Below are 19,901 nucleotides of genomic sequence, written 5' to 3' on the forward strand. Positions count from 1 at the left end.
TGTGTTCTGGATTAGACTGAAGTCCAGCTAGCTGATGTCTTCTACCTAGTAGTTATTTAGAGTAAGGATCAATACAAATTTTTACTCTGCAACATCTTTTCACTTCGACAGGTAAGAGATGAGTCTTCCCTTGAGAGGTTTTATCCAGAGCATTAACTGCATTCAGAGATATTAAACATGTTCATTAACTTGACTAAAACTTTCTGAAGTTTTACTAATAGTCTCCAGAGCATTCTCTAGTAGTGAGATCCACAGGTTAATTAATTTCTGCAAGGAAAAATATTTTTAAACTCTCCCCTCAACAGCTTCATTTGTTGTCCTATTTTCATCATGTGAGGAGTTTCTCAACAGGTCTTACTTTCCACCCCATATATAGAAACAAAACCATTATAGAGTTATCAGCTACATCACTGCTGTTCTCCCAAGACAGAGGTTCATCATGGAATGAGGAGAAAGAAAGCCAAAACCTCAGAGATGCATCCAGCATAATCCAGTTGTAAAGCCCACAGTTTCTCACAGTGTTCGGCTAGCAATAGGTTAGGTGCACAAAGCTGTTTTCTTTGCACTTCTTGACTTTTGTTTTCTAGCAGCTTCATTCTTGGCAATAACAGATTCCCCCATGCAGAGCAGCAACGTCCTTGGCCTCAAAAATTGTGACAAGCCTAGCAACAATTAGCTTTAACTGAGTATCTGAAAACCTTTCATTAGCAGACTCCATAGCAAACAGTCTGCAATCCTCTTAGAGCAGGGAACTCAACTCTGAACAGGAAATTTTAGGAACACAGAAAACATGCCAAAGTATTTTCTGCTATATTGCTTTTGCTCATATTGGCAAGAGCGTTGTGCTGTATGAAGTGAGATCTAGTTCAATATTTACTGCAAAAATAATAAAAAAAAGCCTTGCAAAAATTAATGGCATTTTAACTGCTATTGGGTGAAACACCCAATAAAACAAAAAAGCACAGGAAGCCAGCCTGACTTTCTGATCCCTTGCCAGCACCACATCCTTGCTAGGCTTTGCTCCGTTACAAACAGCAAAGCAACAGAGGACAACAAGAGGGCAGAGATAGTTTATCATGTTTAGAAGACATCCTTTGGAAGATTACCAGAGGGGTTATTTATTCCTTTTTGCTATGTCTCAACTTTAACAGATGGAATGCTGGTAATTAAACAGGGAATCCTGTTGCATGCTCCTATGGAATTCAGTGACTGATATCTACTCAATACCAGAGCTCAGGCTTCTTGCCCATACTTCATGCTCAAGTCCTTCAGTTGGGATTCCCCCAGAGTACTCAGCCTACCTCCCCTTGTTGCAGCCAGTGAAATAAAACCTCCTGACCTATGCAAGAATAGAGCTCACTAATAGCCTAGCTGCTCTTTCTCCTGCCTTTTTGAATTTGTCTTCCTACTGCCACAGACAGTTTGAGTGATGCCAGTCAAGTTGTTAAACTCCCTTGTGCAAGAACATGGATGAGACATACATAAATATTCTTCTGAGCAAAACCTCAAGGTACCTACTGAGCAGAGGGGATTCAGTTTCAGAATACAGTTCAAAACTTTCCTTTCTACCTTGTTTAATACTTTGATTTATATTCTCATTAGCATGGGGAATAGCTCCTATTAAAACTATTAAAGATAATTTTTGCAATAATATCAAAGGATATGAGTAGGCGTAATGATAGTACTAATGATAAAAATTAATAACATTCATTATTTTTAATCATATGTACAGTTGAAATGAATAATCAGGAAAATAAACAAGACATTTTATATAAGGGGATGTGAAAACACTATAAATTACCCTCTAAATTATCAGTTGTCCACTCAAAGCTTAATATTGCACTTCTGTAGACAAGAAAGTATTCTGCAGGCAGTCCAGGCAGCCAGGAAACCTGTGGCCAGCATAACATCAAGCACATTCCTGTTCACCTCTTCTGTACCTGCATCCTGGATGCCCCTTCACTCTGACATATCCAGGATAGTGTGGGAATTTAGCACTTTACTTCCAGGTATGTATGAGAGATCACTGGATCAGGATGTTATTAATGCTGAAAAGCATAGGTAGTAGCATTTCTTCCTTTTGTCTCTATAGCTACTCCTTTACCAACCTACTGGTCATGTCGGTCCAGATCTTCAGCATGACACTATTTCTCACTCACAGGAAGGACAATGCAACGAATGCCTCTGCAGACTTTGGCAGCAACACATCCTGGATTCAAGTTCAGTCGTTAGCACAAGCAAACGACACAAACACCTGCAAAACTTTGCAGGATTTAGCACTCTCACTCTGACCAGTGCCTACCCAAGCTGTGTTTCACACAACAGCTCTCAGCAACGCAGGTAGAAAACTGGCCTGGCTTAAAGCAAGAACTCTCCTGTCTTAATACGTACACAGTAGTTGATTCTTCCAACCATGTTCCTTTCCAGTTAACAAAACAGCTTCAAAAAGTACTAACTTGTTTTGGATTTCAAACGTGCAAGACTAATGTCTAGCAAATAAGACAATGTACTTCCCATTCTTGTTTCAAAAAACTCTAAAAACACAGCTCACGCTAAGCACTACCTTCATAAATACATACTTAAATGCTACTTGCACCTTTTGGTCTTAAAGGTGGAAAGACTTCTTCTTGGAAGGAGGACTGTCATTCAGGTTTTATTTAAGGACAAAGTGGCAGGTGGGAAGTCAAGCAAGAAATAGACATCTTAACCAATCAAGTTATTTTCAATAATAAAACTGCAATTTTGGTTTTCGTTACAAGTCATCTTAAAGGTTTTTCAAGAGCCTTTGTTTGATATTAAATTCTCCAATAAAAGTTATGGCAGCTATTTGTAAGTTGAAGTGATTTTATCTTCATAATCAAACATAAGCTTTGATGATGTAAAAAGTTCTGTATTTGTGTTATTTAAAACACATGTCCTGTCTTAATTCTGTAATAAGCAACACAGCTTTTGGACCCCAGTTAGGTTGCACCTTTCGAAGTTTCACTGCCCCAAAGCTTCAGCAGCTACACTATTCCAAAGCCTTGGTAAAAGGAGAGGGAAAGGACTTTTTTTAAAAATATGCTCTTACTTTCTCCTCAGATAAGGTTCTAGGACAGTGAAAAAAACAGGCAGAGACATGAGCACTGAATGCTGGTAAAGGCTCATCCCCAGCTGATGATGGAGTCACACACACTCTAGTTGTCACCTCAGTGGCTGGTTGAGCCATGCAAACCTTTCCAAACTTGGCCACTGTTACAAAAAGTCCCAGCTGCTCCTATTGCAAGATTCTCCATGCTAGAAATTGCAGTAGTAGTTTCCAAAAGAAGAATTTTTATCCTGGACCACTGGCCAAATAAGGCTAATTTCCATTATCTTGTCAGCTTAACACACCTGAGATCAGAGGAATAGTTTCACTAAAGCAAGTTACCCGCAAATTGACAGGCAGAGTCCCTTGACAACAGTGGCCAGGCTGTCCTATGTCAGTAAAAGCTCTTCATCAGCAAGAAGGAAAAAAAATCCAAAAGAGAAAAAAAAAAGGCCTCTTACCTCCTGCAGTATTTCACTTCTGTGTGCCACCAGCAAGGTGATTGTCCAGGCCTCACACACCTATTAGTCTAGCACACAACATTATGCAGGACAGTGGTCATGAAGGTTGTGACCTGTTCTTGGTGGGAGGAAGTCTTCACCATCTGGAGAGAAATCAGAGGAAGGATAGGCAACATGAGTCCTGCTCCAAGTCATCAGAAGCACAAAGGGACTGTTGGTTTGGCCAGTTAGAGGATCACAGAAGGCACAACCTCTTTACTGTATGTACAGGGGCTTTATATTTTGTGCAGCTAAAGGATTTAGATGCTTTTCCCTTCATGCTTGCTTATTTGCAAAACTTGCACTCTGACAACAATACAGAGTGAGTTCATGAATATCAGTGATGCCCCGTGAGCAAGTGGAGATGATGGACCACACAATTTCAGAGCACTGTTGTTACACAAGACTTGCACAGGCAGGATACACAAGCAAGTATATATTAATCCAAAAAAACATCAGGTTCACAAGTTCATACAGCACAGGTCAGCTCCTGAAACTGGCTGCTTAACTCAATGGAGGAAAGAGCCCTTAAGGCCTGTTACAGACTAGAACTGAGTCTCAGAGCTGAAACAGCCAAGGTTGACTTCCACAGATCCCAGGGCAGCCATCCACGCTCTCCACAGCACAGCATACCCAAGCCCTTGTCAAATCCTGCCACTGTCTGGACCAACTTCCCCACCCCAGAGGGGAATCCCAGAGAGGTACCAGGCAAGACTGCTCAGGGCAGTTAAGGCTTGCTGGTGCCCTCAGCCACTGGCTGCTCACCACCACAGGGAGAGGTCTGGGGGTGAATCCCAGGGACCCCCAGGATTCAGGACTGGTTGCTCTCAGTGACCCCTCCTGAGGTGAGTGGAAAGACAGAGGATTAACAAGATAGGTATATGGAACTAGCCAAGCATTTTGTCTCTTCTCACTTCCCTCCTGTGGGCAGTGTCCTGGAAATCAGGTTGGTCAGGGCCACCTTGTATTCAAGGCAGCCACCTGCCCACTGTCAGGACGTGGCCAACAAGTTCCAGGTCAGAGGCCCCAGCAGTCCTATCAGGGGAGCTGGACTGATCACAAACAATTTCTCCCCAGGGGTGCAGAAGGCAGGAGAAAGGTCAGAGGCAGCTCCAGGAGCCACTTAGCTGCTCTTGGAGGTGCTGATCCCCAAGCTGTGGCAGGGTATCAGGGTGGAGAGAGGTATCACCCTATAACACCAGAAGACTCAGAAACCAGCACCAGACACCTGAGTAGAGTGGCATCTGCTAAGGAAGGGGTTGTAAGTTTTAGGGTGCACAGCTACAACCTGACAACAGCCTCCTACACCACTTCCAACTGAACCTGAAGCTACAGGCCAGCCCCAAACAATCCCACAATGGGAAATCAAGCAGAAATAAGCCCCCCATGTACATCAGCCTCACAGGTGAAGCCCAGCTCCCCCAGCAGCCAAGTAGGGGAAGCAGAACAGAGCAAGAATTAACAGCAGGTTCTGCCAAAGGCCCAGCACACAGAAAGCAAGTACAAGGTGTTGAAAGTGAGACATCCAGGGAAGGACACGAAGCTTAGAAAGGACCTGAGGTGTACAAAGACCTACCTACAGCCAGGGAAAGAGGAAGGGCCCCTCAGCTGGAGCTTAAATGGAAGTGGGAGGACCCTGCTCAGGTTAATTAATTAATTAATGTTAATTAATTAATTAATTAATGTTAATTAAGTAAGCATGGGCTTAATTAAGGGCCCTACAGGGCTGCTGCCCTTTGCTGCCTGAGAGCAGGTGGTCTCTCTGGGAGAAATAGAGCAAAGTCAGACAGCCAGTTTGGACAAAAATCCCTGGCTTTTTGGCATATCTTCCCTCACATTCCTTGCATAGTTCTGAGAGAGACAGCCAGCTCCCAAAACATCTTCGTTTCCCAAAACAGTCAGTGAAGAGATCTTCCAAAGTCAAGAGCGTTAGTTCACCACCAGGATCAGGGAGGAGGGATGAGAATGGAAGGTTCTGATCTTGATTTGAAGGGTTTTGTTTAAATCCCATCCCAGTCAGTCTACAAAGTAACAAAGCATTAACGCAGCAAGGTGGCAGACATGACACTGTGGCATGACAAAAGAACTATTCCTTTCCTTCAGCTGGGAGGCAGTAACTGGGAGCAGAAGCTGGTGGCTGCTGAAGACCTACACCCCCCTCAAACAGCTCCAGGGAAAGGAAGGGTCTGTCCAGCCTAGGATTTACTAGGCTGCAATGCTGATAACATCCTGGTTTTTTGGGTGACATCCTGTCATTTTGGAATGGCGCCAGCCTTCAATCACTTCTGGAGTCCTCTATCACTGGCTAGGGCTGGAGGCTTGGCTTCCATGCATGAGACTTCTCTTTTCTCCTGGCACTTGTTCCTGCTAAGAGTTGTAGGAGGCTTTGTGTCTGTCCTTCAGGCACAACTAAAGAAGCAGTGTGTGTCCTTCATACATCCACACCCCTGTGCAGAAACCTGATGGGCTTCTCTTTGTTTTTATCTTTCCCCTTGCTTAGCATTTTATTTGTGAGAGTCCTGTGCACCCAGCCACGTGTTCTCCAGTGAAATTGCAGTTCCCAACATGTCTGTGTGCTCTCACAGCAGCTCTGACGCTTTCTGTGCCTGATCCAGTGCTGCTGTCAGTATATGTGACCATGAGGGAACTTTCTGCTCTGCCTGAGATGTGGAAATGGATCATAATGTGTTGTGGTTTTTTTCATTCTGGTTTTGTTCTTAGAAACATCAGTTCCCAGATACAAAGGCATTATGTGGCACCCAACAATCTGAGCAGCCCTTGGAATGGGGTAGGTGGCAGGCAGGCTGGAACTAGAGCAACTGGAGCAATCTGGGACACCCAAACCTGTTCTAAACCCTGTTTTCCAGACAAGGGTCCTCGGAGGGGCAGTTTTGGGGATGCAAAACCCCAGTTCATCTGACTTCAAGGAAGGAGAGCAAGTCATGGGCTGTGGGCCTCAAAGGAAGACACGTTTCCTTGGCCTTAAGACCAAGAGTCATCAAACTCAGAGACTAAGTCCTGTGTTTTCTGTACTTGAAAATGGAGACTAAGTCTTGAATTTTCCAGACTTGAAAACAGGCTCATGGGGGCTGTTTTGGGAGCTCTGAAAGAGAACAAAGTCCTGTGTGCTTGGGGCTGGGAAAAGGGTTCCTGGGTCTGGGCTGTGGGGTTGGAGAAGAGACCAAGTCCTGCGTGTTTGGGCTTAGAAACTGAGATTGATTAATCTGTTTCTGAGCAGGAGGGTGGGAAGGGGTGAGAAGATGATATGTTCCAGGCAGGCAGGAGGTGGGCAGGGTATTTAGACCCCTGACAGAGGTGGGGTTTGGTCATATTGGTCCCCAAAGTTTGAGAGACCAGCCTGCAACATACTGAACTCAATGTCTGAAGGAGTCTCATACTGTTTCTGTGTGTCCAACTTTTTATTCAAGGTGTGTACAACAGCTGGAATAGTCATTAACTCATTAGTTAGTTCACATTTAGACAATGCACAATTAAGACAGCTCATATTCCTAGGACAGTGATTGATTTATGACCTTGCCAAAACCCACACTGCTATAATGAGCAGAAGCTCTAATTAGCTAAAGGATGGGCAGGGCTGCCCCCAGCCAGGAGCAGAGCAGACAGCAGCATTGTCCTCTGCACAAGCAGCCTAGCTTCTTCCTCAGAGATTCAGGGAATCCTGGGCAGGTCTCTCCCTGTCTCCTTTCAAGGGTAGAACTGTGTCCCAGCACATGCATGGTTCCTGATGGGCAATTTGTAGGAGCAGTGCCACTGGCCCAGTTGCCCTCACTCACCACAGACAAACCCAAGACTGAACCAGCTCCCCCACCCCTGGGAAGGAAGGCACTTTTCCAGAAAGCAGCCAAACAGCATCTTCAATTTGATATGTTACACTTATGCAATATTTTCTGTGCTTATTAACTAATTATCAAGTGTTTAATAATCAGACAATATTTATAAATTAGTAATTCATTACTATTTATATACTTGTAAGTTGATTATTCAACACATACTCAATATTAAACTATGCTACTTATAATCAAGTGATGGCAGCAATTTATTTACAACCATGTCAAGAGCCCCCCCCGGAATGACAGTGAGTAAGAGTTGCACTCCTACCCCCATGAAGGTGGTAGGAGCCAGGAAGGATCAGGCAGTACATGGGCAGTTGCCCAGCACAGGCCTTTTGCCTCTGCATGGGGCACATAACCAAAATATAACAGGAAGGAGTGGTGTGTTTCATTTTTATGAAGGTACTGTTGCCCTTACCAGTGTGACTTTCTGGTATTATTAAAATTAATAAGATGTTGATTAGCAAAGCATCAAGGAATAGCAGTAACTCTGTTCCTTCTCAGCTTTTCAGTTTGCAGTTTCATATTTAGCAAACTTGAAAGTTGACTTAATCTAAGACTATTGGGTAGTGTAAGATATTGGTTTATCTATCAACATAATGTAGAAATTTTAGGGAGGTGTGGGCTGTGACAAATGCCATTTGAACCATTACTCAACTACACAATGAAGCTACAGCATTTTTACAGGTATAACTAAGAGTGTGAAGCTGAATATGCAAGTAGAATACATGAAAGATCCTGTGCAAATTCTAATTAGTAATGATGGCCTGCTACAAGGGTTAATTGCAATGATAAGAACCCGATAACAGCCCAGGAAGCCCAGTTAAAATGTAGAAGACTGCAACTTGGAAAAACTAATAGTATTTTTAAATGGAAAAAAACCCTAACAATACAAAACAAGTGTCCAAATAATGAAACAAATGAAGACACTGACAAAGCATTCAAATTTTAGAAGCAAATAGTCTTACAAAGTGATTCTGTAAGTCTCCATCAACTACCAGGAAAGTGCACTAAACCCAAGCACTTTCATGGCTTAGTCGGGTGCTATGGTTTGTTCCATCTCTGTAAGGATTACACTCTACAAGGCAACATTTTAAAAGAAGCAGCTGAATCTAGTCCTGAAGCTATTGATTTTAGTTGAGTTCTTTCCAGAAAGTCTATGTAAGTACTGGAGAAATCTCTGAGGGGAGAATAATTAATAGTAAAATGTTGATTCTTCCATAGTAGAATAAATGTTGAAGGAAAGTGGTTGTTTTGGGTAAACTCTGGCCAGCAGCTCAGCCCCACACATCTGCTTGCTCAGAATCAGAAAAGTGAAAAAATCTGTGGCTTGGGATAAAGACAATTTAATAGCTAAAGCAACACCATGGAAGGAAAGCAAAACAGGGAATTCATTAGCTGCTTTTCATAGGTGGGCAGGTGTTCAGCCACACCCAGGAGAGCAGAGCTCCACCATGAGTAACAGATACTTGGGAAGACAAATGCTAGATGTCGGCCCTTTCCTTCTTCTTCCCCTAGATTTTTCTGCTGATCATGAGGACATGGGATGGGATGTCCCTTTGGTCATTTGGGGTCAGCTGTATTCCCTCCCATACACCCCCAGCTTACTCAGTAGCAGGGCAGTGTGAGAGGCAGAAAAGGCCTTGATGTTTATAAGCACAGCTCAGCGGTAGCTAAAATGTCCCTGTGCTATCAATGCTGTTTTCAAAACAAATATAAAATATAACCCTTATAAGGTACTTGAAGAAAATTAACTCTATCCTGGCCAAAACTAGTAAAATAGTAGACTATAATCTTACCTGTTTATATCTGAGGCTTGACTGTTGCATTTCAGGTTTCCTGAGGCTGACACTTTAAAGTATAAATATTATCTTTTTGTAGTTATAGAGAAGGGATGGAAAAAAAGTAACAAGCAACCTTGTGAACAGTTGTTTAAGAATAATAGCTAACAAACTGAATAAAAGAATTAAAAATCCCACTACCGACTATGCTGTTAACATCTGACTCCTATGGAGGAAGGTGTTCTAGCCTGGGTAACTGAAATAGTAATTAACACCAGTTTTATCTTATTTTTAAATGTCTTCAATAAGTTTTACAGGAGAGCAAGTAGTTAATTCCACCATATAGATATTAACAAGTACTCGCTGCCTAACATTCCTTTAATGATTTCCATTATTACATATTTATATGAGGAGGAAAAGGTGAAACAGTTTATGGCTATGACTGAAGTTATGGAATAAAGAAAATAAGGTGTAAATTCAAGTGTCTCAGAGTCCACAAAAGAGAAACTCTGTTTCTGCCCACTATTAAATATAATCCAAATGACCTGATCGTGAATATGTTTATGTAGAAATTGTCAAGTATGCATATAAGTCTCTGTAGATATAATTATATGTATTTGCAAATGATATTTGAGTTGGAAGAAACAAGTGATTCAATTAAATCCAAATGTTTCCCACATGCAATCTGGTAAAGTATAATTTGTTATCATTAAGCTATCTTTGCAACTTCAGAAGTGAGAACTATACTTTCATGTCTTTCAGAAAAACATTATAGAAATTAATGGTCCTTAAATAGGTAAAAGGAGTAGGTAAAAACAGATTAAAAGCAGTACTTGGCAGACAGAAGAGCTTCCTCAATTAGAGATGTCAAAAAAACCTAAATCTGTAGTATGTGGGCATGCAACTTTATGAGAAAGACTTATGAAATGACTAACCTGGTAGTTGTGAAAATATAAAGTTATTCTATTCCTTTTCTGCATGCTAGCAATTATTTTCCCATCCTTTGAGCAAGATAGTCAGTAAAATGTGTAGTGTGTCATCTTTGCAATATGACCAGTCTGAAGTTGCCACCCACGCTGTATTCGTATTAGAAGAGACTCCATCAGTGGCTGAACCTGTGTGAAACTGTGGACAAAATGGGAACACTTAGCACTGTGCCCTCAGGGACATAACTGTTTCTAGGAAGTTACTCCGGGTTAACCACTGTGCCAAAATGTTGGTCTGCCAATTATAAGACATGGTAACCTCCCAACAGTGCAACTTGTTCAGGCCTCTCAGCTCCACAGCTGTTGCATTTGGCCATGTTTGTGAACAAAAAAACCCCTTGTTTGTGGCCTTGTTTACCCTCTTGTGAACTGTCAGTAACATCTGCCGTGGTGTGAACTGTGTGTTGATAGTTGTGTTACTGCATCCTGGCTGCTGTGTGTGCACAGCATGAGCTTTCATCCTAGCAGTGGGCAAGAACAGGTCAGTGGGTGGGCAGTAAGGCTGGGTGTTGTCAGAGCATGCTGTGCTAGGGTCATTCCCACCGATGAGCTGGGCAGGTCTTTGACCTGTGCCATGTGCTGTCCTATCCCCTTGGAGTCTCACCAACTTGCGCTGACAGCTACTGAAGGCTTCGCCTGCTGGTATTGCCCTTGACGTGACAATTGTCCTTTCTTCCAGGTCCGGGCTGGTACTACGAGTTTACACTCGTGTGCTGGGGAGCAAACAGAACTTAAAAGAGACAGAAGATATGCTAGTAGCTAATAGATAGACAATAAGTACCTCCCACCAATGCACCAGCACAAAGCTTAACAGCCAGTTAGTCCTGCAACTTCAGTGCTGATAAAGCACAGTCAGCAAGATGAGCCTTGTAGGCGAGAGAAACCAATAGGGAGATTCAGCAGGGCCTGATGAAACTAGGATGCTTTTCAAAAGCCTTAGCACTTGACTTTCAGCTTACAAAGATCTCTTCAATAGCATGTGTTCAGGTCTGTTTTGTGTGCACATACCCCTCTTTTCTAAGAAACCTAAAGTCAGAATAATATAGTTGGAAGAACCTGAGTATGGATAGCACAGGCTAGAAAATAGTGAATAAAAACCTTCCACCTAAAGAATATTTGATACACCAAATCCCCAGCAGCCCAGAAATTCAAATAGGAAGACACAATAAACCTGACCAAAAGTCCCACAAAATTCAAGTTTTCTCATACCAGGGGCAGGACTACCTGGCGTTACCTGACGAACACAAAATGAAGCAGGACTTTCTCCTGTCTAGGTCTCAAGGAATTTCATTTTGGCGTGCAGACAGACTGTAAGAAGCTGCAACAAAACCCATGAAAGTAAAACAAAAAGCCTTCACCTGCACAATGCCTATTTTGGATATAATAAAAGTACTAAAAATGAGAATTTCTACAGACTGCTTTCTCAGGACTTCTCTTCAACTTTCTGCATACAACAGACAATCTTCAAACTCTCAGGGTCTGGAAAACCTCTGTAAGATTTTTCCATATAGAAGTGTTTTTTGAGTTAATTTGAAAGGGAAGTGTCAAGAGTATTTCAAGGCAGACTGTTGATTATTAGAGAAATTGCCAACATTTTTTAATTCCATTTTCATTTGGCAGCCCCATGAGTGCTACTGAGCTAGTTTCTTTTTCAGTAAAACAAAACCATCCACTGAAGCCCAAAGATGAACATCAGCTTCCTCGGAAGGTTAAGCAGATGGAGTGGTGGACACAGACACTGCCTGTCAGACTGCAGATGAAAAGTTTAAGGTGAGCTGTCCCTGTATTTGGCTTTGAGGATCTCAGGCAATTAATATTTGAGTTCAGAGAAAAAAGTATGGGATAGTAAGAATAACATTTTTTTGGTGAAATTCCCAAGTATTATTCATTATGTGGACTTCTCAGTTCTCCTGTCACTTGGGCTGTAGTCAGTCAGATTCTGCCTGCTTTCAAACATATTTAGGATCAGTATTTCAGCTTCAAGAAGTAGTTGAAATTCTATCTATTCACTCCAACAAACACATGAATGTGTTCGATATTCATTCTATGAAACACATCCATCACCCTGTCTTCATAGTAGCTCTTTGTGGGCCAAACTAACCACAAGATTTCTTTTCTTATTTTCACTACCTTAAAATAGTGAAAATAGTTTTTCCCAACGGAAAAGCTCAAGGAGCTAGTCAGAACCTTATTTCTTAAATTTTTATTGTTATTAGGCTTAGCTATCCTCCCCCCCTCCCCAAATTATCCCAGTAGCTGTCTTGTCACAACAAAGATGTAATGTCATTCTTCAAAACCTAGAAAACTGAACATCTCTTTGGTGCCTCTAGCCCTGCTGAAGGAGGTAAATATCTCTTCAAAAACATGCCCCATCAAAATACTCTAAGAAGTAGCAGTGAGGCAAGAGGCTGATGAAGAGTTGATTCATATAAATATTGCAGTCTGTGATGTGGTGAGATGTTCTTAAACATCCTCACGAGGGGAAGTGGAAGGGTGAATACCAATCTCTTCACTATTGTGACCAGTGACAGCACTCAAGGAGACAGCATGAAGCTGAGTCAGGGGAGATTTAGTTTGGATATCAGAAAAAGGTTTTTCACCTGGAGGGTGGTTGAGCACTGGAACAGGGTCCCCAGGGAAGTGGTCATAGCACCAAGCCTGACAGAGTTCAAGAAGCATTTGGACAATGGTCTCAGGCACATGGTGTGATTCTTGGGGTGTCCTGTGCAGGGCCAGGAGCTGGACTCGAGTGATCCTAGTGGGTCCCTTCCAACTCAGTATATTCTATGTTTCTATGAACCTACCCCTTAGGCAGACTGGAGACAAAGGGTAGAAATATCTCTCCTGTTCTGTACCCAGACAGGCAGTGGGCTATCTCTCCAGAAACACAGTTGTTTCCCCATAGGTAGTATTTCCTGTCTGCCAGCCTTGTGACAGTAGGCATCCAGGTTCAGGCAAAATGAATGCCTAAACTATTTCCAGCTATTATCCTAGTGCAGAGCACATGCAGAATCACAAGGCAATGTGCTTTCAGCAGTCCAACTCTGTGGTTTCCCCTTCTCCTGCAAAAAAATAGCCAACCACACTCTCATGTTGAAGAATACAAATCAGGATCTATATTTAACTCCTCTCCCATGTATGTCTATGAAGGCATTACCTGTTGGAGATGCAATTAGGTAGGTTGTCTAACTCATCTATCCCAATTATTTTTGCTTCTGTGTTTGTGCACCACTTTAAAAGTCTTTCTTGATTTTGCTGTATGAGATATGACACAGAAGGAATCTGTCATGCTTTGACCTTTCTAGGGGGATGCCTGTGTGTCTTCTAGTTTATGAAGGCACCTTTTTTCAGTGTGAGAGGCCTGAACAAGATGTTGAACTTTCAAGACAGGTTGCTACAAAGAGCGTATGATTTGTAGGGTGTCATGGCAGTTTAATTCTCAAAGTTGAGGGGATTTTCTTGCTAGCAAAACCTGCTTTCTTGTCTGACATGTGGGTTCTATGGACTTGATGCCAAAGACATTGAGTTGTACTCTCAAAAGGACTTACGCATTACTGGTAGAATTTTTTTCTCCTAATGATTTAAGTGTCTAAATTCTGTTTTTGAAGCGATTTAGGCCAGAGTCAGGGAAGTATTTTAGAATCCAAAGTTATAAAGTAGCTCAGTAGAGGGATTATCAAAACAGCTCATAAATGCTTTCAAATCTCCACCATTGGGACCATTTTGAAGAAATGCACTTGCCAACACCCTTGAGTTCCCTACAGGTTTCAAAAATTCAAGAATTCCTAAGTAAGGAAGGGGTTATTTGAATATATAGCACTGACACAAATACAAACATCCTCTACAAGCAGCAGAATATGGCTGTGATTTGAAAAGCGGCAGGAGGAATAAGGTTTACTTTTTACAAAAACATTACAACTTTCATGCAGAACATAAATTAATCTCTTTAAAATAGATAATTTAGTCTCTGTTCATCACTTCTCTTCCCATGGACACTTGGGGGAAAATAATGACTGACACAGGTAGGCAGGGAGGAATTATACCTGAAGGCTATCCTGCCAAGGAGGCAGGATGGCCTCCAAACCCAGGAGTGGGTGACCTTGGCATGTTATTGCCCACACTAGACCCAGAGAAAAAAACATCCTTGCAGCTTCCAAACCTGTGATACTACACCCTTCCCCAAGAGATTCAGACAGATCAGACAGGCGCTAACTGGCTGTATTAGTGTGGGCCTCTGTGGTGTCATGGCCCTCCTGTGCCATTTAATGTTCCCTGCTCCGAGCGCTTCACCAGCACCACAACATGCAAGTATTTGGGCTTGGCATTTGGGCATGACTTCTGTTCTCCACTTCAGGTTTGTGACACTTGAAAGTTCCAGCCTGCTCTGCTAGCAGCAACTCTTTGAATTGCTTATACATGCATTAATGGAAATATCTATCAGTTATGAGTGGGAAAAGTGCTGCGCTAAGTGTTAGAACAGACAGCAAAACATGTCCATGTATTTTTAGTCACCCTGGGATTAATTCCCAGACAGGTCTTTGTTTACAGTGCTATATTTACATGGAAAAGCCATGTGGAATAGGGATATTCCTCCTGACAGCTGCTCTACTTTCCTCAAAGCAACAGAGAGAGGGATTGCTTTAAAATCATACCTGCTGCATTTCTGTCTCCCTCCAAACACAGGTGCAAAGCTGACAGCTACCCCAGTGCAACCCCTCTGCTTCTCACAGCTCAGGTTGGTATGCTGGGAGCACATGTTGCCATTTCCTGCCAGGAATGCCCCATACACAGACCTCAACTCCCACTCCTGGGGAGACATGCTCTACATATTGCCCCATCATTCACCTCTTAGTACTATGAGGCTTGCAAACAGTGTGTTCCTCCATTCATCTGTGGGGAGCCACTTGTTTTAAGGTGTGTTCATTGGCCTGCCCATGCTCTCCGCTGTGTTCATTTAGGACACTGTCATTTCCTAGAGCAGAAGACAAAAATAAATTGAGTGTGTCAGCGATAAATATGATATCTTTTGAAACTGCTGATCTTCATTTTACATGTCTGAATTTTTAAAAACAACTGCTACTTGCTCTTCCCCTGACTCCTGTTAAGTTCTGATCTCTGAGCCCTCTTTGATCTCATTCGCAGGCTTGGTGTGCAGGAAGAGTTTCTTTCACTCTTTCCTGACCACAAGTACGAGGTCAGAGACTCTTCTAGCCATCTCATTTCCAGAGAGGCAAAACTAATCAGATCAGACTTTTGGAAGACCCCCCTCATCAATATTTTAGTCCTACACTGAGGAGTCCAGCTCTTGAATAATGTCTGGCAACTGCAGCTTCTCTTAAGGTGATGTAGAGGAACCAACCACCGTGCCAGCAACTTTTACAAGACCTTTGCTAAAGTATTGTCATTCATAGCTGTGCCTCAGATATCTCACTACATAGAGGTTCACTGCAGATATCATAATTGCTGAGGAACAGAGATGAACATAGCGTGCCTTGTGGATATTCTCTTTTACCATTGCATTTTTCTGTGCAGGATTGAGGTGTGATTAATAAGCAAGGGTGAGGGCAGCTGTGTAGCTCTGGATTCTTCTCATTAAATAAGGCAAGATAAGAAGCAAAGCCTCACTCTAACCTGTCCCTTTGTCATGGCAGCAGGAGAACAAGCACACTAGACTGCCTCGTTCCCACAGAGAAACCCATGAAGCAGTACAATGAGAGAAGTGTAATTGCCTAAAAGGATGCAAGTAGTCCAGACCAGTGGCTGATTTTATTCTCCTGTTGTAATCCAGCCTTTACTTCATGCTGGGGATGCAGGGCAGAGACGTATCACCCACAATCAGAGCCTGTATTGCACATTTTAGAAAAAGTTTCCACACAAAGGAATTTTCCTCCCTACTTTGCCAACATGAGCATTGCCAGCCAAATGTTCAATCTCATTCTAAAAAGCCTGACATCTGACCCTGTTGAAAATTTAACAGGTTTTTTTTTTCAAGTTATGCTGAGCTGCATAATAGAAGGGACATTGTCAGAAGTTGCCATAGAAATGGGGAAAGAAAGCAAAAAATATTACAAAGAAAGATAACAGATGCCACTGGGGCACGTGAGGTCATAAAGCCCTGTCCCGTACCCTGCTGAGCAGTATGAAGTGACCTAAGCCCTCAGAGGACTGAGGCAACTTAGAGAAACACAGAAAAAATTTCTGAAAATCCCTGAAATGCAAGAAGGGAGTTTGCCAGCTTCAACAAACAGATCAACACTGCAAATATTCCCAGATCCAGCTTCCTTGAGTTAGGCTTCCCAGTCCAGAATTCAGTTCTCTCCCAAAACATTAACCTTGATGTAAGTGCCTGAAATACACCTATTTCCCTTGGTATAAATGGGCTTCAAAGGTATTATTCCTGTTCAAGTAAGCAGACCAAATTTCTGTGAGCTCAATACACATTGAGGTTGGAGAGTTCCTTCTCTAGTCAGCCAGGCCTAACTTTATGTTGACCATAAAGTTTGTGAAATTGTGCCTCCCCAGGCAATTGCTACAGGTTAATTACTTAACACAGAAATTATTTCTAAGCTGTTCTGCAGGTGACTTTTTGCAGATGATTCAGGTGATATCTGCATTCACAATACTTCTTGGCACTGGGAACTTCATCTTCCTTCAAGTCACCAAATCTGCAGGACAAACCTCTCATTTCCTTTTTTGTGCTGTGCTGGGACCACTTTAAAACTCCCAAGGAATGCCTTAGTCTTCTAGAGATAAGATGAGAAAGAAGGTGTTTTCTGGGAGTAAATTTGACTTGTAGGCAGGTCTTTGGCCTGACACATTATTGTAGTTATGGAGAAAGCAGTGTGAAAGTCTTATTGCAAAAGAAGAAACAGCCTACAGAAGCTCTGAGTTTCATCACAGCATTTCTCAATATTAGTGAAGAGTACCTAGCACACCAGTAGGAATTCATGTTTTCAGTGTCAGGTCAAAATAGAGAAGCCCTCTGTGAAGCCAATGGCAACAGAGACTAGAAATGAAGTTGGAAGAAGTGACTGGGTTTGGGTATTTTTGTGTGCAGAAATGTCTGGGTCTGCACTTAAGCCAGCATGGGGGATGAGATAGAGGAGGACTAACCCACTGAACAGTGGACACTGTGGGTCCTGACACAGGGAATAGCAGCAGAAGACATGAAACAGTAACGTGATTAGCTAGACTGGCCTATCTGCTACTGCAGGGACAGGCCAACCAGTTACAATTTCAACATAATCATCCAGTACTGCCCAAATGATGAATCAATATAAATTTCCTCTCACTTGGGACAAAAAGTAAAAATAAAAAAGGATCACTCTTAGCACTTTCCACTTCCACTGCTATTAGGAGCAAATAAGCACATAACATAGCAGCATTGGGTGCCTGGCATTCAGGTTAGCCATGGAAGGAGTAAGGGTTCAGCACTTACTTGTATATGTTCCTTACCTCCCTTTCTAGTTTTTTTGCCATTCTCCAGTTATTAGATTCTGTGTCCTACTACATATCAGAAAAAGTATTAAGCTATTCCAAATTTAACTTGAAAATTAAAGCAAAGTAAAATGACACTGAGAAATCCTAAGTACTTTTGCTCCCAAATGTATTTCCCACAAGCAGATTTTACTGACTTAAGTACTATATGCATAAATTCTGGCAATGTGATTTAATAAATGCCCCACAGATTGGTTTCGGTTTGTTTGTTTTCCTCCTAAAGGACTGCGCTGCCACTGCCTTCAGTTGAAGAGGATTTCAGCAGTTCCAGTGCAGGGCTAACACTAAAGCTGTTTTCTGCTGATAGCAGAAGATCTGTAGTCCTCCTTGTGCTCACCTGTAATTCAGATGAATGTCCTGTGCTCCTAGATAAGCACAAAGTAAAGCATTTTCTATCAAAGAATGCTTTGGGGGGAAAAATGGTGATCTGGTAATACTACAGAATTAGTTTTTGGAGAAAGAACCTTTTGGTTTGCCTTCACTTTTTTTTTTTTTTTCGTGCCAGAATGGGTCTAGGAAGGGAACGAGGTGCAGGATGGTAACAATCTAGACATCTCAGGTTGGTTTGTTGGGTTGGGTTTGGGTTTTTTTTATTGTTTTATTTCCTTAAACAACTACTTCTGTCATTCAATTCCAAGTGACTGTACCTTTTCAAAATTCCTTTACATCTTACCTTAAAATGTCTTAAAACCCCAGCCAAATACAAAAAAAATAATAATGGCAATTAAAAAAACCACAGGGAAAGTTTGCTCTAAAATATTTTAATTGACTAAAACTTGGTATTTTCTGTCTATTTTGTATCAACCTGAAACAGAGTTTTTCTTTTTATTCCTGAGTACATAGGGACTGATGTGTCTCTACCCTTCTGTTGTGTGTCTACCCATTTCCAAGCAGAATTGGTTAAACAACCCACAGGATCACAACTGAATTAACAGGCTCTGTCAAAATATGAGGAGATTCATTACCCCATTGACAATTAGTTACACATTTTTTCATCTCTCCTGTTTACTGTAAGAACAAGACAGGACCTGCAACAGACATCTGTCTAAGCTACACCTGCCACAATAAATGTCCAGAGTTACATGCAAAAGAAAGCTTAGGAACAAAGCATCTTGTTTTGAGGCACTGAGAGGTCCTAGTAACAGGCTGCTATCATGCCAGTTCCTTTAAGCTGAATCTGACATCTCTCTCTTGTCTAAACGACTGAGATTTTCAGGGACAAAAAAATGATGGACAATCAAGAATAAAAATACTGAATCAGAAGCTTCAGTAGTACTTTCATAATCATACAGCAAGGCTGAGCTTTAAAAGGCAAAAATCTGTCAGCAGAGAAAAGCAAACAATACCGTCTGAATTTTTAGGGAAAGCTAATGAAAGTGAGAAAGATCTTGCATGCAGGAGAGGGAGCGAGATGGGTGTTCAGCAAGAAGATGATGAGCCAGTCTCAGTTGAGCGGAAAACATTTCACTGTCTGCATTTGGCACTGAAACTTTAGTACATTTGACAGGTCATTTTTACCAGATTTCCTCAAATAGGTGTCAAACTGTTTTAATTTTTTTTTTGGTGAATACACAAGCATGAGTGTACCTGACTATTTCAATGTGTTGCATTCAAGATACTCTTAACAGAGGTTTTTAAAAACATTTGTAGAAAACAGTACTGAAAAGGAAAAATATCTGCTCAAGAAACAAAGTGCTGAGAAATTTCAATCTACAGTGGGAACATCAGTATTAATTTGGGAGAGGCAATAGATTTAATTTTGATGAAGGCAAGAAAAATTAATATCACCATCATCTGTGCAAGGTTTCTGCTGTCCAAAACAGATGTACGCCAAATCCTTTCCTCCCAAAGTTAAAATTCAGAAAATTGCACATGCCTTCCCTTAAACTGCAGCTGCAGATAGAGTAAGAAATACCTAAATCCAGACAGCAGCAGTTACTTATGGGTGATTGATTCCCAGCCCTACATTTGCTTTATGCACAGATCAGTATAATCCAGGTGAGCAGAAAGGAAGTAAAAGGTGGAAAATTCTCAGGTTTTGTTCAGAGAGATATTTCCTACCTGTCTTTGGGTAGGCAGCCCAAAATCCTCTCCCTAAAGGGATTGAGGAGTGCAGTCCCACTACCTTGCAGGGAGCCTTATGCTCTGAAATCTCCTGAGCGCTTTGGAAAAAATCACCTACAGAAACATTAAGCCTTTGCTTTTGAAACTTCTTCTTA

The 19,901-nt window shown here is 41.9% G+C and overlaps 1 long non-coding RNA gene across 1 annotated transcript in view; it reads right to left on the reverse strand.

Moving 5' to 3' along the window:
* LOC126652073 (uncharacterized) overlaps window positions 1-3,608 on the reverse strand; it is a 164,604-nt gene extending 160,996 nt beyond the window's left edge. The window contains exon 1 of the long non-coding RNA XR_007631867.1: window positions 3,529-3,608. This is a non-coding gene — a long non-coding RNA (uncharacterized LOC126652073). The remainder of the gene's footprint in view (window positions 1-3,528) is intronic.
* Window positions 3,609-19,901: the final 16,293 nt, after the last annotated feature.

Source organism: Myiozetetes cayanensis, unplaced genomic scaffold, assembly GCF_022539395.1.
Source record: "Myiozetetes cayanensis isolate MyiCay16 unplaced genomic scaffold, myiCay2020 scf7, whole genome shotgun sequence".
Taxonomy (NCBI): Eukaryota; Metazoa; Chordata; class Aves; order Passeriformes; family Tyrannidae; genus Myiozetetes; species Myiozetetes cayanensis.